The following is a 12,556-nucleotide window of genomic DNA, read 5'->3' as shown; positions in this document are numbered from 1 at the left end:
AGTGGGGAACCATGAGATGTAATGAATTTTGGTTGAACTACCAGGTTTAGTTCACCAGCTATGCTCAATCATTCCACTGTCTTTTTGGTCACAAGTCTACATTCATGTTTAGCCTGTACTGGCTTCTACAGAAAGCCTTCCAATCCTGTTTGCACTGGGGCACAGCACCTTTGTGAATAAGCTTGCTATTTAGCCAACCGAGCACAGGCTTTAAAACTGCATCAAGAATAGTAGTATCTTAATGGTTAATATGGGGTGGGGGGAGGGGAGAACATAAATTCAATGAGCCCAAGCAGAGATTCATTAAACACTCCGCTGTGAGCTAAAAATACTAGAATAAAAGTCTCTTTGTAATAAATTACCATCATTTTCTAAACACAGAGCCAGCATTATAGGCTGTTAGCAACTGTAGCTAGTGCCAGACTAGCCCTTTTCTAAAATACTGCATTAAAAAAGAAAGAAACACTCTCACTGTATAAAAAGAAGTCCTCTGTCAATGAGGAAATTAAAAATATGCTGATTCAGATGCAAAAGATGAATATTTTTCCATTTTTATATTATCATTATGTTCCGTATCTACATATTCTAAGGTTTAGGGCTTTTTTTTTTTTTTCCTTACAGAAATAAAGCACAAGACAGCTACTCATTTTTTATACAGCTTGCTATTTGTAGTTCTCCATTTACAATCCCTGCAACCATCACATGCAGCTCTTCATTCAGCAATACTACTTTAAGTCAGGGTGGATATAGACAAAACATAACCCAACTCTTCTCACAGGTACGCAGTGACAGAAATAGGAGGCAATAATTTAGCTGCAACACAGCAAATTATGATTAGCAATTAGAGATGGAAAAAAAAGTCCTGAGCAGCTGTGAGACCTTCACTGCTGGAAACATTGAAGCCTCAGCAGCACACGGCCCTGAATAACCTGATCTAGGGCTGCCCCATGTAGAGAGACTGGTGAACACAACTTTCCAGCTTAAGTCTAGGCCTAGAATTCAGTTTTCAGAAAGCCAGCACCATCTCAAGAACCAACCAAAGCACAAGTGCTTCTTAACCCTTCAAAGATAAGCCCACGACTTGTAGATTTAAAGGACTGGAACATCAAAATTAAGGTAAGCATGACACAAGAGGGCTGCATGTAATACCCGTCTCTCAAGATGAAGATATCTGCATGTGTCAAGAGAACTGAGAACTGAGAGGCAATAAGCAACTAGAGAGATGTAAAAGAAGTAATCTACAGCAGCCCATCTCCTTGCTTGATTAGAAGTCCTATGAAGCCAAGACCACTGGATTTGGAAACACGGTTGTTAATACAGTAGCTTACAGCACTACACATGAAATAACTGGAGTGGCAGCAAATTTTGGACATCTTTTTAGAAGCTTCTATTTATTTTCTATCTGGAGCAACTGGGTAAAAGAGCACACAAGTCCCAGGAGAGCGTTCCATGTTTATAAGCTATAGTTTCCACTCTTCATCCAGTTCCTAGTTAAAAACAAGCCCCTGTTTCCTTCACACACACACCTGGAACTTTAGGTTCAGCAAGTCTGATTATATTTCACTTTCTAAATCAGTCGGATTCTGTCTACAGCTTTCATCCTTCATTGCAGATGCATGGGAAAAGTATAAGCAAAACAGCTGGTAAGTATTCAAGTTGCACTGTCACTTCAGATCTGTAGCACTACTTTTCCTTCCTATAGGAGGGTCATTAATTTTCCCCTCCTTTCAAGGAAAAGAAATGCTACCTAACAAAAGTGTAGAAAAAGCCTCAGAAGAATGGAAATTTAGCCCAGACCTCTGCTTTTGTATGGCTTTTTATTTCATTACCCTATATTGTCTGCTTTTCCTAACCTCTGAATAAGCTTAGTCATCCCTATATACACAAGAGCATCTTATGATACAAAAACACTGAAAAGACAACAAGGCTGAATCCTGAAATGAGAAAGCAGCCTCTCCCACTTAGGATAGCAAGCACAAAACAATGCAAACAAAACACACTGCCTGTATACAACTCCAAAAAGGCATTAGTTTGATACACAAGACCACATCTACTGCTTTTCACCGAGACTACATCCAACCTTTTCCAGTGAAAGTAACAGCTATTTAGTTGGGTTGCCACACAGTGTGCTGCCTCGAGTGCTGTTTCCATCACAGAGGCAAACCAAAGCAGCTCTTAGTAGTTTTATGAAGCTCAGAGGACAAGTGAGGATGAACATTTTTCCAGGCAAACATTTTAGAACAAGACTCCTATTACAGTTGCCTATATGAAAACTTGTACTTTATGACGGTGCTCAAAAATCTCATTCTTCTTCAGAAGATGGAAAACGTGTCTAACTGCAGAAGCCTCATTTCAATCAGACCTCTGCTACCTTCAGTTCCCTTACTGTGAATCGCCGCTGATGGGATCAGAGTGGGGTCAGGCATATTAAAACTGAAGGAGTTATATAACAGCTAATGATCCACCGTAACAGTTTGACAAAAATCAATTCTGAAAATATTCTCAAAAAATAAAAAAATAAAAAAATCCAGTATTTTTTCAGTTACGAAAAGTAACAGCTGAATCTCCCCTGAGGAAACCATGATATCCTCCTACAGATTATAACTGATGTAATTCAGACTGTGTGTGGGAAGCTGGAAACATTTGTCTTTTAGCACAAGGTGGCTATTTTAAAGCTGTCACTGCAATATTATCCATAACCTTAATTAGCAAGAAAAGGTTCTTTACCAGTTAAACCTTACCACCCATGTACTCCAAGTCAGCTGTCAGAAACCAGTGACAAAGCATAAAAACTCAAACCATGTTAACTCACTGGTTGCTTTAAAAGAACTTTTCTTTATACTCTCAGCACTAGAGTAATTAACTACAGGATGCACTGGCTGTGTCAGCTGAGCCACCAGACAGAACTTATTTGTATAAGCTACTTAGAAAGATCAGCACACAGACTGGTTGTGTTTGTGCTATGACAGTTACTACAAGCTCTGTATAATATTTTAAAGGGAGTTTTTAATCTTTATTTGAAAACTGGAGTATGAAATCACTTGTACAAGCGATGACATCTGAAGCCATAAAACAGTATAACAGGCATGCTGATAAAACAATGCTCTGTGCTCATTAACCACAGCACTACCTATTTATATCTTCACAGAGCGCTTTGTGAAAGTAGAAGCAGGAAATGAAAAACTTTGTGCTGTGCCAGTATGAAGTGGCAGAAGTAAGGTCGAATGGTTTGACACAGAACTCTGCAGTCAGGATCCCTTAGAGTCCCACTCTTTACTACCTTCAGACAAATTACACACTATTCCCTCAAAAATAAGTAGTCTCAGCATTCACCGCAATTCAGTGAGAGCAGCACAGCTTCCCTACGCAGATTAAGAGCTGATACCAAAATATAGGTGTTTCATTTTTAAAAGGACCATTACTCAAACAGATGGAGCTTGTTATGTTTTGATGATTGAGCACAGGGAGATCTACTGTACAATGCACCTGAGGTAGCGGAGAGCCCTGCACTTGCACAAAACCACAATGACATCTTGCTCCACAGACCCGAACATCACCGTTTTGCTTTCCAAGCTCCTGACTTCCTGACGAGGCAGTTCATGTACCAAAACAGCAGCTAAACAGACGCTCATATTACACTAAAGCTTCTCCACACAGCCTATCATTTCACCCTGCAAACATTAGAGTAACAATTGCACTGAAGCCTCTTTTGGTTTAGGCAACAGTAACATTTAACAGCTCTGTGAGAAATCCCCCTTCGTACAATTTCATAATAGGCATCTTGCTCTGCACCTGCATACGGGAAGCAACTGACTCCTTCTGAACAAGCAGCACTTTGAGCATCTCTTCCTATTTGAGGTGGAGAAGCAGCCAGCAAGCACTGCCTGCTCTCACATTTCCCCTCAGCCACATCACCAAACTGGTTGTCAGCTGCCTTCTGGGGAACCAGGCAACTGAGGGAGCTATTACAGAAGACTGAAACAACACAAGATTAGAATGCACAAGAGATGGCACACAGAGAACTTACCAGTATTTTTCTGTTCCTTCACAATTTCTACACTGCGGAGAAAAGGAAGAAAAAAAATCTTGTCTCGTTTAAAAGACAGACAAAACCCACCAACTCTTTTAAATCCCAGCAACTGTCAGACCAAGTGCCTCTGCTGTGTGCTTTTACTTCGGCAGTGGGTAACGCATTCTGACTAAACAGGGGCTGGCTCTGCCTTACGTCAGCTAGGTAAACACCACCACACTGCGCACCATTGGCTGAAGTCACAGCCTGCATCCTGCTTGTCATGCCATAAATTCATCACTCTCTGGCCCCAAAAAGGAAAAAAAGGAACTAGAGGGTGTGTTGAAAGCTATCCTGCAGCCCAGTTCCCCAGCACTTCTTCAGTTTAGGCTCTCCGAGAAACACTGTTCTATTTCCTTCTCAGCTCCTCTTACATAACTGTACCCGTGCATGCTATACCTTTCTTTTTATTTAAATCATCACTTATTAGCCCAGCTAGCTTTTCTCACCTCCTACACAAAGCGATTTCTTAATACACTAAAAATTAAAACAGCAGAAAGTCTTCAGGTATTGCCAGCCTGGTTTTTGCTGCTACTAGTGCTGGATGCGCACACAGCTGCTTTTGGATACTGGACTCATCAGGCCAACGATGCTGCAACAGCCCGTTCCTACAGGACGCACATCCAGAGAGGTAAATCTGCATGCACCAGATCAGGTTCTGAAATCACCGCATCAAGCCAGTGGGTTGGATCATTTAAATGCCTGAAGCATAAAATGGTGATTGAGTTGCCACAGCTTCCAATTTACCACCTCGCAGAACTGATCATGCAAACGTTCTTCCTCTGCTGCGAGATCCAGCGCAGCAGTTAAATATTTACATGAGGTTTTACAATGTAGTTGTGATGAATTAAGCAGTTAAACAGTTACCCTGGCTCAAATGATGCGCACTCAGGCTGATGTCTGGCATAACCAAATCCTACAGTTGGCTGTGTTGGTATTTCTGATGCTTTTTTCCAATAGCAGAGCTCACCACAGCAATTTTGCAAGTGCAGCTTCATGAATCGCTTTACTTGATCTGCTTCACAGCAAAGCTGTCTGCATTTTCAAAAGTTTCTTTACCCACTTTGTTGTTTTTCAGCTGGATCTGTTTCCCAGTTCAGCTCACAGCACGGCTGTGCAAACAGCTGTAGCAGCAGAACTGAAGGCATGATGGGGAGGTGCATTAGATCGGAGCACTCAGAGCTAAACACTGCCAAACTAGCTGCTTTTGGTTCTTAATGCTGTAATACAGCACAAGTTGCAACTCTGTATATGTAGGCTTCACTGCTGAGAATGAGGTTAATGCTTAGGTTTCTTTTTTTCTCCTCTCTCCTCCACCTGTACTCCATATCTAACCTTCTTCAAAGTAATACTGCAAGGCTCTGCTGTTACATGATCTTGTCACCTGAAAAACTGAACTTTAGAACTCCCTGGCACAGGGATATACTGGTTAACAGAACTGTATAGAGGTTCAAAGATGCTCCCTCCCACCCCATCATGGATTACTAAGCACAGCAGAAGTGACTGAGTCATAATCACCAAGCACCAAGGAGCACTTTGAAGAAGCACCAATATGCAAATTCTATCATCTCCACTTTGCTCTGGGCCTCACCAAAGAGCACATGCTGCTCAATACTGATCTCAGATGGCACGGCCATTATCACAGCTGTCAGATTACCAAGCTGATAAAGTGATTAGAAAGCAAACAAACAAACTCCTGCTACCTTTAACTAAAGTTATTAAATCCATTTGTGAGTTAGCTCTGTAAACAAGCTGCACCAATGCCAGTGACAAGATCAGAACCTTCCACGTGAATCTCATCAGTAAAGGCAGAAACTCATTGAGCCACATCTTGAGGTTCAAGCTCTGCCCCCCTGCCAAAATCAGTACTCTCACTCTTCTGGTGTGCAAGCCTCACTTTTCCAGTGCTAAGAAGTGAAGTAAAGCCTCCAAATGGCACCCTGCAATATGGTGGAAGAGCTGTCTATCCCAATCACCTTCTCCATCTCCTTCAAGTATTTTACACTTTGCCCTGGCCTGTATAAGACAAAGACCTTTAATATTAACAATGGCTGTTTAAAAAACAATCAAACAAACCCTAAAACATCATAACTGCATTAGCATCACTACACATACAGGTACAGCAACAAAAAATACAAGAGGTGCTCTGTACCAGCACATTCATTTAACTGCACTGATCAATTACATTGAAATGAACATTTCTAGATTGGATTACTTTTCTCACAAAGGTCACAAGGCTCGAGTAGTACTGTTTCAAAAGAGATCAGCCTGAAAAGTAGAACTTAATGTTAATTGGCTGCCAAGAGCTTTATTTTATTTATTCATTTAACAAAACCCAAGTTAATGAACCCATGGATTACCTTATGCTGCAACCATAAAAGTTGTAGGATGAGCAGCTGCAGGTTTAGATATACCTTCCACTTGGTCAACCCAGCTTCCCACAGGTAACAGTTCTCATCCTTACATCCCACCTATCCCCCATTATCTGTGCCCTATCCTGCTCCTGAGGAGTCTTCTGCTAGCAGGTGTACACTGCACAATCCCCTCTTCAGAGCTAATCATGCTCTAACTTACAGCAGAGGGCTATCGGGGCTTATTTTATTCCAGTACACTTAAGAGGCTAGCCAAAAACCTTACCCTGAGTTCTAAAATACTGTTACCTTGCCTGTGTTTATTCATAGCCATACTCTCCTCTGTTCTTGACTTCTATTAAGAGAAGGTCTAATCATTTCTACTTCAAATAAGAACTGTGCTCTGCTTCAAGGATTGGAAGCAAATGCCTTAAGTGTGCTCTCACCACGCATGCTCTGTCTTCCCCCGAAAAAGAGATGCTGCCAACCATGCTAGATCAAAACAATGAAATCTGCAGCCCAAGATATCACTGCTAATTTCATGAAGTGATGCTTAAATGCAGGGGAGGTTCTTTCCTTGAAGCTATTAAAGAAATAAAGGGCTGTAATCGTCATGTTCTTCTATCTGAGTCACAAGCAGATGCTGTACAGTTTGATATAATTATGCGATTCCATGTGACATTCAAAATGAGCTTTTAAGAGGAATATATTTCTACCTGTATCAGTTAAAGACAGACTTGCAGATACGGACAAAGGGCAATGCTATGTCCACTATCATGTGGACAGCTGAGACTGCACACTAGCAAGCGTCTCATCCCAGAGTTCACCTGACCGGTATCTTAATGCTTCAGGAAATACATTTTAAATAAAATTATCAATAGTTGCGTGTTTACAAAACTGGGAAGGGAGTGAAATTAAAGCCCAATACAGGGTAAATGCTGGAAATCACGGCACGTAAGATAACGAAGAAAAGCAACTACAGGAAAAAGTAAAAGCAAAAACTTGGAAGAATAGGGTCTGTAACAGTCCCAAGGGGAAATACACTCAACACTGAATGCCAAACATGCACTATACACCACCTTACCTCTGTTTCCCATGGAGTCAGAGACTGAACTCTGATCAAAGTCAACGATACTCCAAAAAAGACAATTCCCATGCACTGGAAAGTACTGGCTCCATTACAGGAGTACGGGGTAAGAAGAAAGGATGGAAGATTACTGGCTTACCAGTACCATTAATCTTTCATTGTATTACACCACATGTAATCTCTGCGCAAGGAATTCCCATGTTATATAGTTAATAAAGTCATAGTACAGTGTTTTAAGGAGATTAAGGGGTGAAAGCAGCCTGAAGCCAAGAACATGCTAATTAGAGTATACAATAGAAACGTTAATCGAGTAATCTGCAGGAAGAGGAGGAGGGAAGGAAATGACCTAATTCCCTGCTCTACTAAGTGGTGCCTAATGGCAAGAAGAAAATTCTTTTAAGGGCAAAGCAAACAAAGGTCCATTGTTAGAGTTTTCAGAGAAGATTACTTTGCTCTATCTCATGCTGTTTTAACATGAAGGGTAGATGGCACAGCTTTATGAGCCACACTGACCATTTCTGGAAGGGGTCAGGAAAGGATAATTAGATTTGTGGGACAGCAAGTAAAAGAGCCCCAAGTAGAATCTCAAGTTAAGGCACATCAAACTCTCCTTCAAAAAAAGATCTGCCATCTCTACAACGTTGGTGATCCAACAGCCATGGTACATCTCAGGCAACTGTGGAGCAATCCATTGCTGAAGCTGCAAGAACCTAGTCACAGAAGCTACAAATCACACTGCAAGCAGCATTTCCCATGGCTTGAGTCATCTTTAGCCATTGGATGAGCATAGCACGTGCCTCTTATGAAGTCCTGTTCTGCTCTTAGAAATTTGTGAGCCTCCTCCCAAGGTAAACCAGGAAAGCCCTTCATTGATTTAAGTACAGCATGTTACCATCAACACATATTCCATCTTACAGATCAAAAACATAACTGGCCCTCTGTCTCAAGGCCAGATTCTGTTTTAGCTGGCACATGTGGCTTTTGGCACTCTATCAGTTTAGTACTTCCAAATTCCTGCTGGGGAGAGACCCCACCAAAAAAGAGTGCATTCTAGATTACTCATCCTTGGACTGAGAACGTATTTCACAGCTAATCTTACTGTAAGCCGAAGGAACCGCCAGCAGCACTGAAGAAACACCCGCAGGCTGGCAGACCTATTCACAGAACAGAGTCAGTCAGTCAAGACTTAATCCTGGTTCTAACTCTAAGCTGATTCTAGATGGAGCGGTATGATGAAAAATACAAAAACAAAAGCTAACTCCAAAAGTCCCTAATGATATTGACAATATTTTCTGAATGAGGTCCAAAACAAGAGAATACTAAGAGATTTTAAATTCAGGTCTCCTTCAAATAAGCTATCTGGTATTACAGGTTTCTCACCTTTACCCTTCTTCACTATTCACCAAAAATCAGAACAATGCCTATATGATCCCAAAAGGCTAAACCAATCTCTTTCTTTTGAGAAACTTCACTGAATCACAGGATAATCCAGGACCTCAGGATGTCATTTAGTCCAACCTCCTGCTCAAGTAGAAGTTGATTTCCCCGGTTGTCAAGCTATTACAGCAAGAGACTGTGAGCTTTAAGCATGAAATGTCCCCTCAAGACATGCAATCCTCCCTTGGGAAATAGGAAAAGCATATTGAATGACAGAGAACTACAAATGACAAGATGACTTTCAAACGAACCTGGAGCTTCAAGTTTGTTGACAGCTTTCCTATGCTAGTTTGCTTCACCATTTGCGTAAAGAAAAATGATTAGCAAGAACTACTGCTGACACACCAAAGACTGTGTGGGCTAATTATGCATTTGAAAGGATAAGAGCCACAAGATCCCATGTTTTACAATCACTGCACAAGACAAGTGTATTCTGTGCAAGCACTGGCATTACAGAACTTTATTCACAACAACGATTGTTCAAATAAGACATTTTGGATTTCACCTACTCTTGAGACAGTCACTCACCTGGCCCCTCAAGAATGGTCTGAAATATCATAAGTGCTGGATCACCAAAATCCAAGGCAGAAAAAATAATACTGAAGAGAACATTTTAGTTTCCTGGAAGGTCAAACTCATGTAAGCAATCTGCTAAGTCAGAAGCATGAAGATGTAGTTGCTTTGGGCTTCTAACCAAGAGAATAGCCTTGAGGGGTCTTTGCTGCTGTTTTTTAGTTTGTTTGATTTTGAAATTCTCCAGGAACATTTCAGGATGTTGAAAACCCTGCAAACCAAATGCTGTATCTGCTAATTCAATCAACATCGGCTATGGACAAATGCTTCCCCAAATAACTTTGTAGGAGTAGTTCCGAGTTCTTTGAAGAGCAGAACTTGGATTCATGGAGCTTCAGGTATTGCAGTTCCTCTAGATTAAGAAACAGAGTTCCAATTCAAATTCATTTCCACGAAGCATTTTTCCTGCTTGCAAAACTTTAAGGTACTTGCTAGCAGGACTAGCTGAACCTGCAGTACCTGAAAGTTTTCATTCCCACAAAGTGAGATTGTTTGATCAGAGACTTCTTCAGAGAAAGTTCAGAGAGCCTGTTGCTAGAAGCGCTCACACATCTTTGCTTCACTTTTAGTATGAAAAAAAACCACCATTTAATACAGATAAAAAAAGACAGAAAGTTATTGAGTTGTAGAAATTCAGCTCTGAGATAACGACTCTTCAAAACTCACTTTCCAGGAAAAGAATCTTAGGAAGGACAACATTTAAAAACTATTCAGTACAGTTTCTATTCAACCCCTACGTTACACAAATGACTATCTTAAAAAAAAAAGACAAACTTTTTCACTTTGAAAAGTTGTGAAGTACAAAAGCCAAGTTCATCCAACATTTTCCCTCTGCTTTATTCTTAATTTCTCATCACCCTGTTATTACTCTCCTGACACCATTTCAAGTCTAAGTTAATTTGCTGTTCCAGTAAATCAAACAACAAAATAGACATTGGATAATCTCCATCTTGCACAAGAACACCCCAAGTCTGTAGTTCACACATATTTGGTAACTTACAGCTAATTAATGCATTATCTTACTCTATTCCTCCTTCTCTTCAAGCTGCAAACAGCCTTCACATAAGGTACAAAACACATCCCTTTCTAAACATATCACATCCAGCATTTACATATAAGTGTATGACCTACATACCTCTGGATGGATGTCAGAGGTCAGCCTACTCTGTTTTATATTGGGCTGACAGAACATACTGCAGCATCACACACAAGTCAAATGGCTATTTGGGCTGCAATCATATTTCTGACATTCAAATGTGTCTTTCTAGAAATAGTTTAAATCACGTTGCATGAGATCACGTGCAGAACAAAGGATACATTAAGAAAGGATCTGAGAGAAAAGAATTGATTTCTTCATGCACTTGAGTTTCTAATAAAGCTGTATTTCAGTATTTCCAAACACATTAAAAGCTGCTTCTCGACAAATAAGGTTAGACAGTTTCTACGCTAGTGCTTGTAGTTATACAGAAACACAAAACTAACTTTTTACAAACTTATTTTCATATTAACCTTCTACAGCCAGCAATGCAAACAGACCAAGTTCCCAACTTCTCCATCTCCTCATGTTTCCTTGGATCACTTACCAGCTCCCACTTTGTAACAGCTCTAAAGAAAAAAACAACTCATGCTATTTGATAATATATTTTTCCCCCTCCTTATCTATATTTAAGGAGAAGCAATACTTTACTTCCTACACTTCTAATCCAATTTGGCTAAAAGGTTTGCTGCTTATAAAAATAAACAGGCAGTTGCACTTGAGAGGATGCAACAGCTACTATTTCACCTTTACATGGGCACCAACACCAGCAACAGGTCATTCTCCAGTACTGGTAAGAAGGCAGTGCTAGGGACACCTTCCCTAAATTTTACTCTTTGGTTGAGGCAAAACACTTTCAAATGCGTGGGTCATGCGGGACCTGTTTTTCAGACCCAGAACACTTTCCAGCAGTAGTCAGCGTGCACTCATTGCTACACAGCATCTAACTAATCAGCAAGTAGCTCCATGGCCTGCCCTTTCATTTACAAGGATGGCCAGTCATGTCACTCACTCTAATGAAATTAGTGAGACAGCAGTGTGACTCTTAATTCTACCAGTGAGGAAGGAGCTCCTGAAGACCAACAAGTTCTTCCCTGATTATTTGAAGTTGGTAGAATTCTGTCTGAAAGCAAATACATAACAGATAGCCTAGAAATTGGTAATATTTGTAGAGGTGAGATTTGGAGACACAAGCTCAGTATATTTCTCATCATTCAATGCAAGTTTACTTATTTCCCCACAAAATGTTTTCATGCCACACAACTCAATAAAGTCTTTCCCCATGCATGCTTAAAGCTGCACCCTAGCTAAGACTCTGGCTCTCTGTGGATACTTCAAAACTACCTGAAGAAGCCTCACGCCAACTGCAGTTGAGCAGTTCAGATTTGGATGAGCTCATACATGAAAGAAAGCTCACATCTCTTTTCATGCATTTCTCAGACATGCAGAGACAAATGCAAAATACCTTACGTTGGCAAACTCACTTGTAGCAATGGCCTTGGTTTTACAAGATAAGCGTATTCACAAGATTACTCATTCTCTCTCACAGAAAAGCCTTTGCATTCAGGCAAATCTGCAGAGCAAATGCACCAAAAAGAGAATAGCCACGAAGAGTTGCAGTTTTGGCAGTAATCTGACTGGGTCATTTTTAACTGGTAACAGTTGACACAGCAGTACTGTACAGAGTTTGGAAATAATTTCATATGGCTTACAGCAAGCGGTCATTTATGAACCAAAATGATTTGTTAATATACAACAGACTTCTTCCTTCCTGAACCTTGAGAGAAAACTCAACTCTGATATTCACATCAGCATCTGATACATTACTGCTTGGGCATCTGTGTCCTCAAGTATACTTCAGTGCACCAAAGAAATGTTAAGTCCTACTTTTCAAGTACTAGCTTTTTTAGTATGGAAGAGCTATTTTGCTTGCCCTTTAATAGCCAGCTGTTTAAGCACAGACTGATTAATCGCCAGAAATCTGGCTCTTCAGAAATAACACC

At 40.5% G+C, this 12,556-nt stretch overlaps 1 protein-coding gene across 5 annotated transcripts in view; it reads right to left on the bottom strand.

Moving 5' to 3' along the window:
- Window positions 1–12,556, bottom strand: part of PELI1 (pellino E3 ubiquitin protein ligase 1) — a 38,001-nt gene that overhangs the window by 11,463 nt on the left and 13,982 nt on the right. Inside the window, exon 1 of one of the 5 annotated variants that reach the window (XM_015856561.2) lies at window positions 4,028–4,200. The exons of 3 other annotated variants lie outside the window; for them this stretch is intronic. The gene's annotated coding sequence lies outside the window, so the exon portion shown is untranslated. Of the gene's footprint in view, window positions 1–4,027; window positions 4,201–12,556 lie in introns of those variants that run through there. One more of the 5 variants, XM_015856562.2, reaches the window with a different exon arrangement.

The sequence above is a fragment of the Coturnix japonica genome, chromosome 3, assembly GCF_001577835.2.
Source record: "Coturnix japonica isolate 7356 chromosome 3, Coturnix japonica 2.1, whole genome shotgun sequence".
NCBI lineage: Eukaryota > Metazoa > Chordata > Aves > Galliformes > Phasianidae > Coturnix > Coturnix japonica.
The sequence above is the reverse complement of the archived record's forward strand: the minus strand, read 5'-3'. Positions and strand labels throughout refer to the sequence as shown.